Source organism: Netta rufina (assembly GCF_964035555.1).
Source record: "Netta rufina genome assembly, chromosome: Z".
Classification (NCBI taxonomy): Eukaryota; Metazoa; Chordata; class Aves; order Anseriformes; family Anatidae; genus Netta; species Netta rufina.
In genome coordinates this window covers 75,907,327-75,924,968 of record NC_140126.1, presented here as the reverse complement: position 1 = coordinate 75,924,968, position 17,642 = coordinate 75,907,327, and positions in this window count along the sequence as shown.

Here is a 17,642-nt window from a genome sequence, read left to right as displayed (position 1 = left end):
TGCAGTCCTAATTTAAGGGACACAGCAATTTTGAAAATTTGAGCCTAAAAGTTCAGATCTTACATTAATTCCACTCTTCTTGATCTGCATGCTGACAAATAGGAAATAAATTATATATATATATATGATTAACTACCTTCATCTCAACTTCCTCAAACACCTGAATAACGTTTCCAAAAGTTTTTAGAAAATGATTTCTCCATCTATTTCACCCTTCCTACAAACTACCATCCACAATCTGCAATGGCCATGTTCTGTTGTGCCACATACAGAACAATAAGTTGCAACCTACATTTATTACCTTATTTTTATGTTTGTTGTTTTGTTTGTTTTTTGTTTTGTTTTGTTTTGTTTTGTTTTCCCATCAAAACATGTTTGTAACTTCTTTCCCTAGTTCCTGTGTCCTAGCTCTATGAAATTAACTTTTTCTTAACTATTCCCTACATATTCGTCTTAGGTAAGATCATTTGCATGCCTATGATAAAACCACGGATTTGTCCTTGAACCTGGCCGTATCTGTACTATCTGACATATAGATATGTGATCACAGATTTTAAAATTAAAAACCACAACTACTTTTCTCTACAAATCCTTTCCCTTCCCCTCCCTTCCCTTCCCTTTGTTTTTCAAGACAGCCCCTGTTGCATTTTACATCCTGCATATTATAAACGAACAAAAAAAAAAAAGTCTTCTCTAAGAAGCATTGTGAGTAAAAATAATTACACAGCAGAAAATACTGGAGAATACATATAGGAGTATCATTCATTGCTAATGAGTTAAAAGGATATAACAGTGTATTTATAAATCACTACACAGTGTTGCACAGTTTATTTAAATTCATTGTGCCTCATTATAATTGAGCTATGCACCTTTAGGTCTGAGTTGATTAGGAATGCTATAGCTCAGAATAGCTTTTAATTCAGCGAAACATGGTCTGACCTTTACCATAATCCTGTGTGAAACATACTATAGTTTAGACATTAATAATGATACTACCTTTTTTTTCTTTTTCTTTTTCTTTTTTTTTTTTTTTTTGTACTGGTGAGATGCTACTTAAAAAAAAAAATGTATTATTAGTTAACAGGCTCAGGACAATTTATCAAAACCAAATTATCCTTCTGTGTATAACTGCAGTACTTAATTCCAAGTTCCTCATCTCTCATAACTATTACCTACTCTTTAAAAATGCTAAAAAATAAAACATAATAGTGTCATGGCAGAGTAATAAGTCTCATACACACACTTACCGACTCCCCGTGGACTTACGCCGTACTCAGCTTAGGGATCTGAGCAACATGATGTACATTTTCCACGATAAGGCATCTCTTTAGTTTGACCTTTGCCTTTGTCATATTTAAGTGTAACATTTCCTTAAACCACTTTCTGGTAGCTCTGCAATTTTCACTAATGGCATTTTGCAGCTCTTCCATCATTATTGCTCAACTACAGTTCCAAGGATGACTTAAAAAAGCTGTGTATAGGCTGAAGCCAGCAATCAGTCCCACAGAAGGTCAAGAACCCGGTTTGTCTGAGAGAACTTAGATCTCACCCAATGAGCCTGCCTGGTCATCCACAACACCAGCGATCTACGTAACTGAGGTTAACCCCAGCCCTCTACAACTCTGTATTTGCTGACCCCAGCTCTGCTTCTGTTTTCTAGACTTAAAATTCTTGTTTGGGGCTGGCATTAACTGCTTTCTGGAGACAAGTCTTTTGTCTATCATACTGTCATCAGTCTACATGTATTTCAATGGCTATCAGTGCTTCAGTAACGTTCTTCTTGCAGCTACATAAGATTCATAAAAATTAATTGTGGTGGGAAAAAAAAAAAAAAAGAAAAGATATGGGTTTGCAGGGTTTGCATCTGTTACATAAATGTGTTTTTGATCTTGAGGTCAATGAGAACATTTCTGCAAGAAAGCCACATACATATTAGGAATAAAAGGCATCAATGAGGTGGTTTTCAAGTTCCTAAATAATAATAATTAGGATTATATGTCATCAATTCACTTTAACTTACCTACAAAACAAAAGACGTTGAATAATTTATTTGTTCACATTTTGTCTTTGTAAGAGGAAATCAAGATCAAACAGACATTAGCTAACATTTTAAGTAATCTAATCCTTTTCCCTAGCTGTAGCTGTAGGTTAATGTCCCAGTTTAGCACACTGAGATCAACGCAACTGGGTCACTTTTAATTCCCTAAGCTGAGCTATGGGTAACAGCTGTTCTCAAAACAACAAAAAAAAATGTTTTTAAGTTGAGATTTAATAATTGCTGACCTAGCCTCAGTGTTCCTGTTTATAGAGTTTCTCTCGTCAAGGGACTTAATGAATAGACACAAACAAAATTACCTTTTTGTCTCTAGAACTAAAGAAGAAAGTTCCCATTGTTCTCATGGTTGGTCCTGAACTATGCCTGGCTGTGAGGGAGAGAACAGTGTCAGCAGGGAAGGGAAGATCAGTTTAGTATGCTGTTTTCTTCTGAAAACATATCCAAGAATAAACCAAGCTTCCAACCTAAGCAATTGATTGGATGTCCTCTCCCTCCTCCTATGTGGTCTGTCCCATCACTAAGAGCATCCAAGGAAGGAAAGGTCAGCACATTTTCAGACCTGGAGCACAGACAGAATAGAGAGAAGAAATTTACGTATATTTAAGCAGGAAGTTTGGGTTGGTAATTGTCCACACAGATTCAAATAGCAAATACCTATTAAAATACTTTCTGAAGTCCTGGAGCTTTTAGAAGAAAAGACATCTCTCCCTGGAAAACATTGTCTTTCATCTTTGCATTCTTCAGAAATCCAGGTCTTTTCAAGATTTCTGGCTAAGATGTTAGTTTGTGATGTATCATGTATTATACCTAAATGCATCTGTCATGAAGCTTTGAGCTGACACATGTTCCTATTTATACCTTTTGCACAAGATGGTTAATACAGCATCCACTTCTAGTACATATATGCTATGTATAAAACTCTATCTTACTAGTCATGTTCAAGACAAAGCCTCACAGGTGAATACAGGGCACATGAATAGGTCAGAATGGGTCACTATGAATTACAGATATTTGATATCGGTACTGAAATTCTGCAAACACAAATGAATTCACAATTTTCCAAATTTAAGTGTCCAGAAATTTGCAAGCTGAGGTGTCCTCAGTCTCTTTGAACTTTTATAGCTAATAAACATTTTATATTGATTTTTTTCTGTAAGTCTCACGCTAATATGTAGCACTGAATAACAATTCTATAAAAGATTGTTTTTTATGTTGTAGGCATTGATGAAAGAAAACAGCATTCCTTCTCATTAGCAGTGATGCCAAATGATCTACATTTTCGTGGGAATATATCAGAGGGCACAGAGGCAAGTCTACAGCATGGAACAGCTCAGATGACATTTTCCAGACATCCACCCATGGTTTTATGGGGTTTAGATACCCTAGAGATAGTGCTTGGCTTGGAACAACTGGGCAGGAACATCGATGGACTGCAAAATGAGACCCGTCGCATGACAACATAAATTTGGTGAAGCACGAGACTTAAGGACAGTTGTTTTTTAAACCTAACTAGCTTTGTATCTTGGTCTGTTCTGTGGTACTAGTTCTTACACAGAAGCATTACCAGAAGAATATGAGTTGCTATTCCACACTACCCAATTGGAAACTGAAGGGGGTAGCTATGATGAAAGAAAACAAAGTGCAATCAGAGAAAACATTGGGCTATCCAATGTATGAGAAAACAAACAAACAAAATAGTTATTCTCCCCCTTCTTGCCAGAGCAATATGTCCTTGTATTGTTAAAAGGAACCTATTGTTTTTATGAACAGGCGAGAAGCCTTAACCAACTAAAACAGTTGATTCCTATAACATCAAAAACAGACAAAAAATATGACGGAAATAACAGCTGAATTAGATAAAATCAATTGTAGTTTCTATGAAACAAACTGCAGCCAAACCACAAGCACTGAGATTTCCAAACAAATTCTTCTTTAAGAAAAAAATCAGATGAAATAAATCAATTCTGTTCAAAGACTAATATCATTAAAGAAATTTCCACTGTATATAACAGATTACAACAGAAACTATAGGAGGAAATTATAGAAGGAAATTCCCAGAACTGAGAAAATCCAACAATATATATTTATAATTTTTTTTCTTATCTGTAAAATTTATAATGCTAAAACATTTATAAATTTCCAAAAACTATATGTGGAATTGTCTTTGATTTTTGAATCTATTTAGCTCTTAAGAAACACTGCAAATTGGCACTGTTAAAGACCACATAATTCTGATGTTTAGCCAAAAAAAAGAAAAAAAAAAAAAAAAAGTAAAGGAAAGCCAGTAGCATTTCTCTCTTTCACACATGGATTTGAAGAGATCTCTGGTAGAAAAAAATAAAATAAAATAAAATAAAATAAAATAGTACTGTCATCCATGGGACTATAAGACTTTTTTATATTTTTTTTTTTCAGGAACTGCCAATAAAAATACAATTCAGTGGTTACTGTAACTCTTGGCTTTGTGAAATAAACTAATTTCCCCATTTAAGGGGTCAAGCCACCACACCACATTTGACATGGCTTAATGGTCAGCTTTGATAGAGTATATATTTTGAAAATATAATATGTACATGATGGTGGAATTATTGATATAAGAGTTGAATTTTTTGTCACAGTGTAACATCTCAAAGATATCTATAGAAGTTATACATATTTAAACATAAAAGGCTCCTGATATAAATATTTTACCAAACTTGTTGGGAAGTTGATTTATTTTTCTCAGATTTTATGCTTAGCAAAATAAGTAGAAATCTGTCATGCTGTTACAAGCCCAGCTTTTAAGCTGTTTGTTTTTTTTTTCTTGTGCAAGTATAAACATTGCCAAAAAGCTGTCCCGTTCGCTCTATTGTCACCATTTTGAGGGCAGTTTCAAAGGTGTACAACATTGTTCTAACTCTGTCCCTCTGAAACCAACAGAAATCAGCCAGTGAGCAAGATAGAAAATCTCATGGGATATTTTTCTGTTGCTCTGGGCAAAAAGTCTGGCATTCTCAGTGAACAACAAGGAAGGAGAAGAACTGAAGCAACAAGAAGCCATTGCATGTGGCAGAGGAAAGGACTTGCTGAGGTCCCAGTGCAACAGTGGCAGCCCTGTGGTTATCCCAGCTTGACATGGCATCAAAAACAATTAAAAGGATGCGAGAACCACCCATGACAACTTCATTGTAAAAATTTCGTTTGATTAGTCTGAAGAAAGTCCTTTCTGAGCAGATAGTTATTGTAACGTATGCTTTGAGAACAATCACATGGCACACTCTTGAATGACTTAGGTTTGATGCATCTTCAACAAAGCTTAAGCTGTACAGCCAAGGAATTATCCTGGCTAGTAGGAAAGGTTTTTATGAAACTCAACCAGGACTTCAGCAATTCTTTAACTAAATTTCCCCCAACAAATACGTCAAAGGAAAATCTGCACATATTCACCACATTTTGTCAAAACCTATCAAATAATAGAATGAAGAAAAATTGGAAGATGGAAGAGCAAGAGAAAATTATTAGGATACTGAAAAGCCTATAAAAGTATTATGCGTATTATATTATGTGTATATAATATATATATAATACAGAAAGAACGGGTGTATTTTTGGAAGGCAAATTTTGATAGCATAGCAAAGGCTCAGAAAAGTTAAAGACAATCCTATCCTTGAAAGGCTACAACAGGCTACTGCCACACTGAAATTCTACTTTTAAAGGGCATGCTGAGTGCTTGCCTTCTTAATCATTGTGGTTTTAATTCCATGACAATATTCTTCTCCTTCTTGGAGGCACAAAGAATATTAAGAGTTCAGTTCTGAAACTGGTCCTGTCCACAGATTGTTTTGTTGTTATACCACAGAACAAAAGATTTTTTGCTGTTTAAATCTCAGACTTCCAAGTTTGTGTACAAATTTCATACCATTTTTTTTTTTTTCCCCAGAAAGTACTATGTGTGTGTGTGCGTGTGTGTCATAGGTTGCTTTTGGGAAAATAGGTTTTAAAATCATAATCTACCATTTTTACCCAAATCTAATGCTAGCGAGTTTAATGACTGAAATCTAGAACAGCATATAATTTCAACTGCCGTTGCTTCTTACTCACGAGTAATATTGATTATGAAGTTGACTGAAATTAAGTGAAACTATTTCCATTTTCTATGATCTTGAGACAGAGACATCCTCTCTGTTTAACACTCCCAGAGCTTGTGGGGTTTGGAGTAGGTGATTTCACAGCATTCCTTCCAGCCTCAACTGGAAGAAATTTGATTTTGATTATGATTTTGTGAATATTGGACTACAATTTCTCAAAAGGGGCTTAGAGCTACTAAGATGATTAGAGAACTGAAGCACCTGTTGTATGAGGACAGGCTGAGAGAACTGGGCCTGTGTAGCATGGAAAAGAGAAGACTGAGGGGAGACCTCATCAATGTATATAAATATCTGAGGGGAGCATGTTGAGAGGATGGAGACGGTCTGTTTTCAGTTGTGCCCAGTGATGGAACAAGAGGCAACAGGCACCAACTGAAGCACAGGAAGTTCCATCTCAATATAAGGGACTCTTCTTTACTGTGAGGGTGACAGAGCACTGGGACAGGTTGCCCAGAGAGGTTATGAAGTCTCCTTTCCTGGAGATACTCAAAACCCACCTGTAAGCCATCCTGCACAACGTGCTGCTGGGCAGGGAGGTTGGACTAGATGATCTTCAGAGGTTCCTTCAGATTAGAAGATCTTCAGAGGTTCCTTCCAACCTCAGCCATTCTGTGAAAATGTAGGCCTCAAAGAAAACATTTGCTGGAGAGCCAAAGAACCTGAACAAAACAGGCAAAACTGAGAATAGTTTCAAAGTGTAGAGAAATTATCAGAACACAAGATATAACCAAAAGGTATTGATTTCCAAAAGGCATTGATATTCTTGCCTTTTGAATAATTTATATTACTAGGAGAAGAAGCTGATAGATATCCTACCCTGAATATCATATTAAAAGCAGAAGGACCAACAGAGATAGGGTCCCTTCTATTGTATAAAATAAACTTTTAATTCCACCTACAATGGGGAAATTTTGATGTAAGAGATATTGTTTTACATACTTTATATATATATTTAATGTGCACAGTTCTTGCAGGTATTCTTACAGAAACTAGAATATGCATTTATCTGTGCTCTTCTTGAACATGGGTTCTGAAGAGTGTTGTCTAGTTTCTGTTCAACACTTAAGATCCTTCACAACGAAATACTGAAGCTTTGGGTACTGTAAGGAGCACAACAGCCTAGTCTATGGGGAAAACAAACAAACAAAACAAAAAAAAAAAACACCACGCACACACACACAAATAATTTAAAGAATACGATAAGATTTTTTGAGCAGCAAGGAGAGGGTCAGAGTTTCCATCCAAATAATATGCAAGAAAAAGAAAAAAAGGAAAAAAAACATCTGAAGGGAATTTACTACTAAACATACAAGTAGATCAACGTAAGTTTGTGGCCATCCTTAATACATTTGCCTTAGCAAATATAGATAAATTACAATATTCCCCTAGCATAATAAATTATGACAAGATTATGCTTAAGTGCTTATTCCAGACACTTGGACTAGTAACCATTCTGGGAATATGAGCACACCACCATATCCAAAAGCCATGAGATGCAAATCTTAATGATAAGAGGAAATGGAAGGCATTAAAGATGCCTGAGTGTTAGGTACAATGATAGTATACACTTAACCAAATTTCCACAGATGACTCACAAGGAAGGTATAACATGCAATGATCTCATAGAAATATGAGGCTGTTAGTCTGTATGTGACAAACTATAATAAAAGTTATACATTAGCCCATCCTAAACAAAAATCAACTGAAGCCACAGCCCAAAGGACTAACATGTTTTGCACTATTACTTATGACATACCTGTTTTCTTAAAATGATCACAAATTATGTTATGATTGCTGAAATTCCCAACAAATAGTTCACACTATTGGTACACAGTTGTTTTGTTTTTTTTCATATTTAAATTTTCAGTTGAAAAAGCAATACAAATCTGAGAGACATAACATTTACTAATACGCTCTGTAACATTCACCAAAAGCATGCTTAATATACAGATAACATCTGTACATGTTAAAATGATTTTTTTAATTGATTAGTTTCTAAAAAAAAATGTGAACTGTAATTGTCAAGCACACTACCAGTAATGCAAGCTTATAGAGAATAATTAGAGCTATTAGCAGACAACAGCCAAGACGGTGTACTCCATCAGCCAATTTCCTCAGGACCCTGGGATGCCTGTCATAGGCCCCATAGTTGTTAAGTTGCATCAGGAGGTCCCAAACTTTCTCTTTACTTAGAGTGGGAGGGACTCTGCCACTGAAGCCCCTGCCTGAAGGTTCAGGTGCTTGAGAGACGTGGGAAGCCTGACGGGCAGTGAAGACTGAAGCAAAGTTGTTGACTACCTCAGCCTTTCAACTATCACATTTCTGTGATAGCAATCTGGTCTTATTTGTCTAATTGCACCATGGTTTCCAACTCCTCCTTGCTGTGTGCACTTGCTGAGGCACCTCAGTGGGACTATCAGTCCACATCACCTGTGACCACATCAGATTTCCAGAAGAACCCTTCCCAATTGCTTTGGGGAAGAAGCAGTCTTCTGTCCCTTCTCTTCTGCAAGCTGAGCAAACCAAGGAACCTCAGTTGCTCCTCCTGCCTCGTGCCCTCTAGGCCTTTCCCCATCTTGGTACAGGTACCACTGCAGGCAGTAACACTCTCAGTGCCCTGCTGCAAAGCCTCAGGGGCACTTTGTACTAGGCCACTGCCAGCTGCTCTTGCAGCACCCAGGCGCCACTGGTGCCTTGTCACTCTCTGGCTTTTTTCCTACCAGAGCTTAGGAAGAGGCAGAGAGCTCAAAGCCTTGCCTGGCTTCCATGTGCCCAGCTGTGGTGGCTTGTGCAAAGCAGCCTGGCCGAGCCTTGAAGGCCTGCAGGCTTGAGGCACCAGCAGGAGCTGCCCCTTTCCAGCTGCACACAATAAAGGCGTAGTGCTTTACTTTGCTCTTCATTGTTTTTGTATCTGCTTAGAGAGCCCCAGCTGCAGGGTCTGAAAGACAATCACAGAGTGCCTGTTGATACTCACCTGTTAAGCCTGTTAATGATTGACAAGGGAGGACTGATGTCCAAGAAGTTGATGTTGAACTGGTCTGGGGAAAAAAACTACTTCACCACCTTTCTGTTCAGCTGCTGAGAGACAGGGATTGACTCCTATTCAGACTCTGATTCCTTACCACAGTATTCATGGAGTGCATTGTGATCCATCCTTTCCCCAGGAGGGTTTTCGTAGGGTACCTGCTTGAAGGCTGTACCTCCCTTTGTTCATAGGAGCTGTCCAGGTGAAGGAACGGTCACCTCCAAGCCTTCATGCAGTGACCAAGAAAGCCTGCAGCATATGCTTACAGGGCAGGGAGCCTCAAAAGCTTTCCCAGCTGTGCCCAGTGTGTTGTCACGAAGGTGGACAGCTCACTGGGTACAAGGCTTGCCTCCAAGAAGCAGAGAATCTGAGAAGCTCCTGACTTGGAAGGGACCCACCATGAGCATTGAGTTCAGCTCCTTTGCTGGTCTGGAGGCAGTTTCCTGCTATTGCAGCAGATCCTGTCCTAGCCCTGGGCAACAGAGAGAAGGGATGGACCCCTCTGCTCCCCCTCATCAGCAAATGGGAGAGCACAAGGAGGTCACCCCTCAGACTTAGAATCATGGAATGGCTTGGGCTGGAAGGGACCTTAAAGATCAGTTTATTAACTTCCAAGATCAGTTCAAACCTTGCTAACGTGGGCTTCTTTGCAGGTCCTTCTCTGCAGGGCTACTCTCAATGAGTTCTCCCGGCCTAGACTAATGTCTGAGTTTGCTCAGACCTACATGCAGCACTTTTCATTTTCTGAACCTGATTAGATTCATGTGGACCCACTTCTCAAGCTTGTCCAGGTCTCTTTGGATGACTTCCATTCCTTCCGTTGCATCAACTGCAGTGCTGTTTGGTGCCATCATCAAACTTTCTGAGGGTGTGCTCTATCCCACTGTTTATGTCATTGATAAAGATATTAAAGAGCACTGGTCTCAGGACAGACCCCTGAGGGACACCACTCATCACCAGCCTCCACCTGGACATGAAGACATTGACCACCACTCTCTAGGTGCTGCCTTCAAACCAATTCTTTATCCACTGAATGGTCCATCCTTCAAATCCATTTCTCTCCAATGTGGAGACCAGGGACTGTGTCAATAGCCTTACGGAAGTCCAGGTAGATGGCATTAATCAATCTTCCTTTGTCAGCTGATGCGTTCACTCCATCCTAGAAGGCTACCAGATTGGTTAGGCATGATTTGCCGATGCTGAAGCCATGCTGGCTGTCTCAGATCACCTTAAAGGATTTTATTTTAAAGAAGTCACAATGGGGTTGCTAAAGAACAAAGGACAAAGTGGTGAAGTATTAAATAATAATAAATAATAATAAATAGTCAAAAAAAAAAAAAGCTATAGAAAAGATATCTAGAGATTTCAGTATCTAAGATAGGCATGTGCTAATGCTTGACATGTACACTCAATGTCCAAGTGAAGGAAGAGATTGTCTTTGAAATGCAGGATGTAGACATTGATTGCATTCTTAGAGCTAAATTTTCATAGGAAATTAATTTTCATGAAGGTCTAAATCTAAATACAGAATTGTGAATGTAAACACTGTTCTTGGTTTAAACCAAGAACTGTGCTTAAGGAATTATTGATAGTTAACTGTCAGGAAGAAAGGATGTCACAAATACAGATCACACAAATCAGTCTTATGCTATGTAGTACTAGGGTTACCTGCTTAATTAAGCAGAGGGCATATATAATAAAATTGCAGATCACACTAGACAGGCAAGGATTTCTAGCATTTTTCAAGGCAATTTTAGAATTCAAAATTATATTGACAAACTGGAGACGTGGCGTGAGAAAGTATGTTCATTTTCAAGAGGAGGAAGTAAGTGCAGCTAGGCAGAAAATCAAATGTATAACCTGGGAGACAATTGGTAGACAAAATATTCATCAGAAGATTATTAGTTGCCTTTCTGTGAATAATAACTAATTATAAGGCATCAACATTTTCTTTTTGCAAAAATGATGTGTTCATGAGCAGTAGACAAACACATAGGGCTGAAGTAATCCTTCATTTTTCTGCTCAGACAGGCACAGTTTTAGATAAATTACAGTGTATTTCCAGAAGAAATTAACTATTTGCCCAAAGTCTAGAAAATATCAGTGAAAAATAGCAGGGGTGTAGGAACATAGCCTATGAAGAATTATTTAATGAATAGAGACTGGTTGGTCTAAAGGGGAGCAACTGAGAGGTTTTGGATTCAACAGCCATTTCTACAGATGAAAAAAGAATACTGTTTTCCAGGTATCTCCATTGGATAAGAAGTCGCAGACTTGTCCTGAAGGAGGGTATATTGACAATAGCAAACATCAAAATAAATTTGGAGGTTATGAAGACTTGACAGAAAGTATAGACAAGCCTGTACTAGAAATTACAAGGCAGTTGACTGTCTTGAAGACAGAAACTGTCTGGATTATTTCAGAGGGTTCCGTCCAGCTCTATGACCCACTTACAAGGCATGAAGAAAAAAGGAGAGTGATCAATTACTACTTAAACTTTCATGTGACAGCTTTACTAGAACATTCTATAACTAACGATCACATCAAACTGTTAATTGTGGCTTTTCTAATAGTGTACTGAATTAACCAGTCTTCAGTGAAGTACAAATTGCATCATGTTACTTTCCACGATCCCATGGAAACCATAAACCTACAGCTGAGTTGAAATGGGCCTATATAAGGCTAAAAACTCAAACTTCAACCTATAATTATATATTATGCAATTCCAGGAACACATCAGTGAAACATGGGTCACCATCTGCTGACATTTTGGCATAAAAAAAAAAAAAAAAAAAAAAGGAAGAGAGGAAACTGAATCTCTGCCTAATTAGGAACTGATGTCAGAGACTTGCAACTAAATACAGGAATAAGAAAGGTAAAATAACAGCCCATATTATGCTGAGTTCACAGAAAATGATATTCATGTTTATAGTGGGAAACAAGGCTTTTAAACAGCAGTGCTATCATAAAAATATATATATAATTATTTTTTTTTATCCCAGGAGAACAAGATTTCAGCTTGATTCAAATCGCAATACCTTTTTCATAGTTCTAGATTGGAAAGGGCCTCTGTTGCTTGTCCAGAAAAAGATGATGAAGAGGTCATATAAAAGAAAATGATTCTGACATAAATATTTGAAAGTAAAGATATCATTGCAAAAGGACAAGAAAAAGTATCTAGAACAAAACCCCTAAGGCTTCTGATATACACACATAAAGGTCTCTTTAGTAAAGGACTTTATTACAGAACTATACTGTGTCTATATCTACAAGGTATTATAAAAATAAAAATCTTCCCCAACAACCATCATTCTCAAGCACAAATGCGAATGACTATTTCCCTTTAATCCTTCAGGAGTGTCAAAACTGATAGATAAAAATCAGTATGATACCTTACCACCTCCATGACCTGAGTATTTCTGTGTTTAGTTAACAAGATGGTACTCAGGTGCAGACTACAATCTTTGGTGAGCTATCACAACATCTCGAGATGGACAGAGTAGGAGAATCCCATCTAAGCAGATTTCCCAAACATGGCTTAAGCACTCACAACTGACTGTACACATGGCCTTCTCCACAAATCTCCAAGGTTTTACTTCCAAGCAATCTTGTTCAACACTGTACCATACCCTATTGTATATGAGCAGGGAAAAAAAAAAAAATAATAAAAAAAAAAATCTTTTTAATACAGGTTAAAATGCCTAATAAAGGGCTGTCTGAATCTATGTATATTTACACATCAGAGAACTCTACAATTTTTATTAAAAAAGAACATGGGTTCAGGATTATTAAATTACACATTATGCAGTGAAGCTAGTGAGGCTCAGATTTTTCTCTCAAAAGAGATTTTCACTAATTGCTGAGCTGCTGAGAAAAGTTTAAACTGTTTTTGAATTGGCATTGATTTTTTTTCTTATTAAGCCAACTTCACTGACCTCAAACAAAATTATAGGTTAAATCTCAGAAAAAAAAAGGAAATAAAAGAAAAAAAAAAAAAAAAAAGGAAAGAAAAGGAACAACAGCTGCAATATACTATTAATTTCTTTAATTTAGAGTCTCAAGATGACAATCCCGTTACTTCATCAAAACAGTGAAAACCTTCACAAGTATGCTTATAGGTAAATTCAAAATTTTGCAAATTTTTAGAAAGCTTACATTCAGTTTCCCTCCACACAGCAATCAAGCATGGTTTTAGCACATTTATATTGGTTTGGTCACAACTTCTTAATAGGTGTGAAAAAGCAAATAAGTTGGTAAAATACAGTCTTACCAAAGGGCAAAAAGAAAACATAGTAGTCCTAAGCAGTTAATACATGAGGAACTGAGTTACTAGACGTTCTGCTTTATGCATTGGATTTCAAATATTCTGGATTTGAGAATATCAGTATATCTTCTATGATTTATGAATGAATATTATGATGTAAATGGAATTAACAATTATATTAAACCTCCTATACCCTCCATACACTATACACATAGGAAGGTATTATACAATCCATTCTAGCAATTTTGCAGCATTGTGAGGTATACTGTTTTCTCTTAAGAATGTATCCTTCAAATCTTAGGAATTTTTAAATTAGAGTTTACTCAGACTATCGTTAAAGGAAAACCTAAGTTCAACTATATTTAGGTCCTGTATTATTTAGAATTCTGTTTATCATTTATACTTAGTCCTCTTTAACACCATTAAAAGATTTGGAGCCATTTTTGTAATTAGTACGAAAAGAGTAAGATACATTAAATATTCACAGGTCCAATATGGTGTAAAACTGTAATATTACACAAAACCATATATTTTAGGTTTTAATCACTTCTAGCACTTTTAATATTTTGCTTTTAAAAGCGTGATAGTAGAAGAGCAAGAACTGGCAAAGCAGACATTAGGAAAGAGAAAGAAAGAAAGAAAGAAAGAAAGAAAGAAAGAAAGAAAGAAAGAAAGAAAGAAAGAAAGAAAGAAAGAAAGAAAGAAAGAAAGAAAGAAAGAAAGAAAGAAAGAAAGAAAGAAAGAAAGAAAGAAAGAAAGAAAGAAAGAAAGAAAGAAAGAAAGAAAGAAAGAAAGAAAGAAAGAAAGAAAGAAAGAAAGAAGAAAGAAGGAAGGAAGGAAGGAAGGAAGGAAGGAAGGAAGGAAGGAAGGAAGGAAGGAAGGAAGGAAGGAAGGAAGGAAGGAAGGAAGGAAGGAAGGAAGGAAGGAAGGAAGGAAGGAAGGAAGGAAGGAAGGAAGGAAGGGAGGGAAAAAAAAAAGATGCTACAAGCCAATACCTGTACCATTATCTTTCCTGGAGATTTCCTGGAGTTTGTTCCTGGAGTTTTTTCCTGAAATAGCTTATGAAAATCTTAGTTTTTGTGAAAAAAAAAAAAAAAAAAAAACAGAGAAGAAAATAGCAAAAAAAATAGCAGGAGACTCAACCAGAAACCATTCATTTTAGTTTAAAATTTGTTATGTTTTTTGTTGTTGTTTTTATTATTTATTTTATTATTTGATATTTTTTATATATCTTATTTCATCTTTTGCTTTACTTCTAAGCAAAAATGAAGTTTGAACTCTCAGTCTGACAACAGAAATTCCTCAATCTATTAAAAAATGCAAATATTTAACTGATAATAAATTTTAATAAGTTATTTTTATAATATAGTTACTATTTCACAAACTAAACTGGGTAAATGTTACCTATTTCTGTTATATAAGACTCCAATTTAAGAATTCTGCCAAATAAAGGTATTTAAAATAAACTGTAATGTGGTTGTTGCAGTCCTACATTTTGTGCAACTATACTTACACTCTCTTTACATGCTGAACAAAGAACTGTCTGGCCAAATTCTTACTAAAACAGATTACATTTGAGAGTAAAATGAAGGTAGATTACTGAAAGGATGTAGTATTTATTTTATTAGACTTCATCAGTTGAAAGAAATAATCTTCAGGCTAGATATATTAGATATTAATGGAATAATGCTCGTAGACATATGGGATTATAATTGCAGTATTTTTCTAGTCTTCTGATTTTTTTTGGGGTTTTTTTTTTTTTTGAAAATAAATTTTTATTTAGTCTCCAAAAAGCATGGCATAGATATTTGCATATCCAATTTTAAATAAAAATATAATAAAACATTCTAGTTTTATATGATTACATACTGGGACACACACACCCCTCAAAATAGGGAAAATACAGTAAAAAATATATTACTCAGTTTAAAGCATTGCTAAAAAAACATCCATGATTACACTACTGCATTTGCACCACAGGAGAATTTGCTAAAATCATTCTCTGTAGAATTTTATGTTCAAAACAAAGAATAAAGAAAATTATGGGGGTGGGGGGAGGGGGCTGATGACAAATTGGAAATAGAACCAGAAGCTCTGTTTCACAGGCTGTTGATGATCACTTTTCTATTTTATGTGTCAGGTTTAAATTTCCCTGTGGCAGCAATTTAAATCTTTTTTTTTTTTTTCCTTTCCTGAGGCTGCTTAAAAATTTAATTTAGCTCAGACAGTGTGTCTATGTTTTATAATAGGAATATAGAAAACTCTTCTAATTTGGGGGCTGACCCTTTTAACAGATTATAGAAATTTAAACATAATTAATCAGCTTTATTCATAGAGTTACACGGGTTTTCCACAATTTACTCATGTAAATTTCTTTGCTTGAGTTACAGTAGACTACATTAGAGAAGGGTATCTGAAGATATTCACAAGTCACACATTCATGTGGTGCATATACAGTGGAATAGAAATTTGCATGCATGTCCACACGCACACAGATACACATACATAAATCCAATAAATCTACATCTCCTCAGAAGTTTCACCAGTCATCCTCAACTCACATTAACTCCTTCACATTCAAGTTCCTACATTATTTTTTTCTGTATTTCTAACTCAGGACTGGAATCAGACTTTTGCTGCAGAAATTACTGCAGCAAAAGTCCCTCCATCCTTCTCTCCTAGATTACAGTTTCACAGTCATCCATATGAAATGGTACTAAAGTCAGATATTGGAATCAGAGTTTTTTGTTATCGTCACTAACTGTTAAAAGCAAATACCATATTTTAAAGGAATGAAAACACTGCAAAATCCTTAGTTTTGCTGTCTACTTTGTAAGTTAGAGCTTGGAGATATCATTCTGTGATTCCGTGATGTTCTAAATGACTTTATCTAGGAGATAGGATAGGATCAGTTTTTGTAGACAATAGAGTTCAACACAGCAAACCTAAACATTGCATTTCTCAGATCTTCTACCAATGGCTGACAATAAAATAAAATAAAATAAAATAAAATAAAATAAAATAAAATAAAATAAAATAAAATAAAATAAAATAAAATAAAATAAAATAAAATAAAATAAGTAAAATATGTAATAATCCACTTCTAGTATAATTACAAAACTCAGATTGCTCAATTCACAGAATTTGAGCAATAACTACAGCAGTGAAGTTCCCTTTATCTTTTATCATGTGTTGTGTATGCTTATTTAATTTCTTTGTAATGAAGCATTCTTTTGATTCTGAGAAACTGTATGGATATTTATCTATTTATATTATCATATTCTAGATGTATATCATCCTCAAGAAAAAAAAAAAAGAAAAGAAAAGAAAAGGAAAAAGAAAGAAAAAGAAAAAGAAAAAGAAAAAGAAAAAGAAAAAGAAAAAGAAAAAGAAAAAGAAAAAGAAAAAGAAAAAGAAAAAGAAAAAGAAAAAGAAAAAGAAAAAGAAAAAGAAAAAGAAAAAAAAAGAAAGAAAAAGAAAAAGAAAAAGAAAAAGAAAAAGAAAAAGAAAAAGAAAAAGAAAAAGAAAAAGAAAAAGAAAAAGAAAAAGAAAAAGAAAAAGAAAAAGAAAAAGAAAAAGAAAAAGAATCCCCTCAAAACATGGACTGTGTGTTATCTTCCAGACCTACCACAACACTGGAATGGGAAAAGTCTTCAAACCTGAGAATTTCTGTGATCTGTTCCCATCACTGTGGTTCCTAGAGCAGATTCTGTTTTCTGTTCTGTTTTGTGCCCTCTGTCCAGCTGTCAATATTATTCTATTTCATAAAACAGTTTCTGAATGTATAAATAATATGGAAAAGAAAATGAAAATGGCTAAACAAGAGAAGAGCTTTATTAAAACTGAGAAGATGACAGAAGAAGAAATCTTGGCTGCTATTCATTGTACATTTTGAGGACACTGAAGAGAAATCAAATGAAATTATCTGAAGGAAAAAAATACCCTGGCAATATTGTTCAAAGGTTATGGGTGAAGAAAAGATCACAGTAAAATTAGAAATTACTGCTAAGAGAATTAAGAGAAGTCAAGGGGATAATTAACAAAGAATGATTCCAGAGTAAAAGGACATTGCTCAGTTAGCTTTAGTTCTATCTATTATTGAAGAGTACAGTTAAATCTATTTAGTAGTATTGGGGCTGTTTTGTTTACCATTTGATTGCAATTGTCTTT